Here is a 3,344-nt window from a genome sequence, read left to right as displayed (position 1 = left end):
AGCTCATTTGAGAAAAGAAACATCCTTGCACAAACACTGGCAGCAGGGATCACAAAATAGCAGTGAACACACACCTTATTCGGAGCAAGCCCCTCAGCGACAAATTTTTGAGCAACATCCCCCAGAACAGACCCAGGCTATCATATTCATTAGTTCCACAAATGGTTCCAATCCCCTTCGCCGGAACCATTTCCCCACCTTTCGCAAGCCGAGGGCCGGACAGGCAAGTGTTTCTTTTGGGACTCGGACCACCACTGCAGCTTGGCAGTGAGCTGGCACCAAGCTGGGTGTTCGCCTACCAGCTGATTGAGCACCAAAAGTGGGGTGTATGGCCCACGGCCACCAAGCTGTGGAAAGCCTGCGCCAACTGAAGTAGTCCCGGAAGCAATGCCTCGCCCCAGAGCATTTTCAGATCATGCTGTCGCCACTGGAATAATTTGAAATCTGAAACAGGTACATTGCGGTGCGTTCCTTTTGAGGCGGGACCTGCCTGACTTATGCTCTTTTGCTGGTTTGCCTTCGGGAAGGAAAAATTGGATGAAGAGGAATGAGCAGGACACGCAATTATACAACTACCCATCAATGAGAGTTGAAATATGTTGAAATGACTACGTCAGTCAAAATATCTATAGATTACATATCCCTAAATAATGGCCGCTTGGTACCCGATGCGAGGAAGAGAAGCTCTCAAGGCCCCAGCTCCCACTGCTCTTGGAACTCTTCTCCTCCATCACCTAGTTCCAGAGCATAGAGCAACCACATTGCACAAACTGGAGCATGCAGAGATATGGAGGGAAACAAGTATGATTATTCTATAATCCCTACCCTCTTAGAGGGGGGGGACGAGGGTAGGGTTGAACCGACCTTTCGAGTTACATTTTTTTTGGGAATATATATATATATATATGTATACATATGTGTATACATATTTATATATATATATGAAAATGTAAATGTATATATATATACATGTGTATATGGAAAAAAGAGCACAAGTAAATAGATAAATCAAAATATCCAATCATATGATTATATATGATTAATTTTACGATTATAGAAGCTCTGCACAGAGGAGGTCCACCACAATTCAGCAGCAAACTCTTTGTCAGCCCAGAAACTTGGAGCCAGGGCACTAGCTGAACGCATCTGATGACATATCTGCACACAACGCACAATACACACACAATCACACACACATGACATAATCATCTATGACCCCAATATACCCCAATGAGAAGTGCAGGCAAGTCAATCGCCCAGCCAGTGACGACGTTCAACGCTGGGTCGAAGCAAAAAGGAAGCAAGCGAGTGGCATCAAGATGTGTTGACATGTTTCAAACTGTGTCAAGATGTGTCAAGGAGGTTCTCATATGTACAGTGGCTTTGCCACGTGACCAGTCCATTGTCATTCATATGATATAATGAAATCAAGAGATTCCATGCTATCCCGTTAAAGTACGGCTCAGCAGAGCGGCCGGCTCAGTGGCGGCCTCAGCAGCAGTCCATCAGGCGAAGAATTGTTCTGATGGACAGCTGTTGATGTTTGTTCTCGGTTTTCTGAAAGAACCATTTTCAAAAGTATGGGTAGAAGGATCACGAAGAATTGATTGATGGGTTCATCAGCTTGTGCAGCTTCGCCTCATTTTTTCTGGCAAGTCCTTGTGCTGAGCGGCCTGGTGCTTGGTGTTCAAGCTTTTCCCTGCCTGTCTCCGGCACCCCCTTGCATACCCCTTGCATACCCCTTGCTACACCCTGCCATGACGAAAAATGACATTGTGTGACTCACTTTGGCATTAATAAGCATGTTCTTCCAAGTGCAAGGTGGTTACAAAAGCAAAACTGGCGGCGCTACTTTATGCACCATTGCAGCAAGCTTCGCCAGTTTGCGCAATACCCCTAGTCTATCTTCCCCTTCGCAGGGAGATAGTGACGCAAGCGTCCCGAACAACTTTGTTGCCAAAGGCAGTCGTAGACTGATCTTCCAAGTCCACAAGAAAAAACGAAGGTGCTCTTGCTGCGATCTGAGCCCAAGGGATTGGGAGATCGCATATTCGCAGGTTTCCATCTCGAAGGATGCGAATGTCTTTCCTAGCAAAGCAATGGGGGCAAACCCGTGAACCGTTGTGCAAATTGTGGAACGGGTGGGACAACACAAGTGAGCGTCCCTGCTCACTGCAAAATACTGCAGAAAACGTCACAACACAACTTTTGACATTGGAAAGCACGAGGTTTGGCTTTTGCCCCATGCTCCACAACAATGTGTGTCAACTAACTTGAGGAATCATGAGGAAACAGAATAGAAAAACGAGAGAACAACAGACCAGTGCCAGCGCGGTCTGAGACAATGGACACTGCTGTCGCCAAGCGTCTTCTCATACATCTGCGGCAGCTCCAGAAGATACTGCTCAATGTGCTTCAAACCATGCCCACTGCGTGTAAACTCATGACAGGTCAGCATCTTCTTCGGCGCCACTTCCTATGTAATGCAAAGCTTGCGTGAATGATTGTTGAGGTTTCCAAACGCACTTCTGTAGGGGGTTCTACCAACGTTGGACATTGGCAGGCGCTAGGTCAAGTAAAAAAAAAAAGTGAAGGCAGAGGGGCTGCCAGCAAGACAGCCCACACCACACCTATGATCAAACTATGCAAGCAAGGCACTACTGCCTCTTCAGCGACTGCAGTCTTTGGCAAGCTGCTCTTTCAGTAGCTGCCCGACATCCAGTTCTCCGCTGCGCAATTTTTGCAGAATGGCGCTTTGTTCAGGACGCACTTGCATGGTCATTAACAACCCCTCTTGGCTGAAAGTTGGCTCGCCAATTTCCGCCAGGCAAAAGCCAACCGGGTCCACGACGTCCATAGGGCATAAACAGTGGCATCCCCAGGTGTGGCTGTTCAGCTGCTTCATCTTCACAATTTTGATCCTCGAAGTTGCAGAGCAGATGCATAAGTTGTCATTGGTTGGTTTGTAGTTTGCAGCGCGCCCGTGATTTGCGCGCAGGTGGCCAAGAACACATGCGCGCCAGCAATCTACGCGCATAAATGCGCGCCGCGACCTTGCGCGCATGAGAGTGGGTTTGGAATCTGCGGACATTAGTGTAAGATACTCTGCGCTTCAGAGTTTCTTCAGAGTCATACTTTGTAAGTTGTGGCTGGGTTTGGAGCTTGCAGCGCGCCCGTGATTTGCGCGCAGGCGGCCAAGAACACATGCGCGCCAGCAATCTACGCGCATATATGCGCGCCGCGACCTTGCGCGCATGAGAGTGCGTTTGGAATCTGCGGACATTAGTGTAAGATACTCTGTGCGTCAGAGTTTCTTCAGAGCCATACTTTGTAAGTTGTGGTTG

The 3,344-nt window shown here is 48.1% G+C and overlaps 1 long non-coding RNA gene across 1 annotated transcript; it reads right to left on the bottom strand.

Annotated features, from left to right (window-relative positions):
* Positions 1–218: 218 nt before the first annotated feature.
* On the bottom strand, positions 219–736 carry LOC140925496 (uncharacterized). The gene is made up of 4 exons (XR_012164424.1): positions 701–736; positions 491–517; positions 359–391; positions 219–295 (listed from the first exon to the last, which is right to left on the bottom strand). It is a non-coding gene; the product is annotated as an uncharacterized lncRNA (long non-coding RNA).
* Between the last annotated feature and the right edge of the window lie 2,608 nt (positions 737–3,344).

The sequence above is a fragment of the Porites lutea genome, unplaced genomic scaffold, assembly GCF_958299795.1.
Source record: "Porites lutea unplaced genomic scaffold, jaPorLute2.1 SCAFFOLD_106, whole genome shotgun sequence".
NCBI lineage: Eukaryota > Metazoa > Cnidaria > Anthozoa > Scleractinia > Poritidae > Porites > Porites lutea.
Note: the sequence above shows the minus strand (reverse complement) of the source record. Positions and strands in the feature narration are given on the sequence as shown.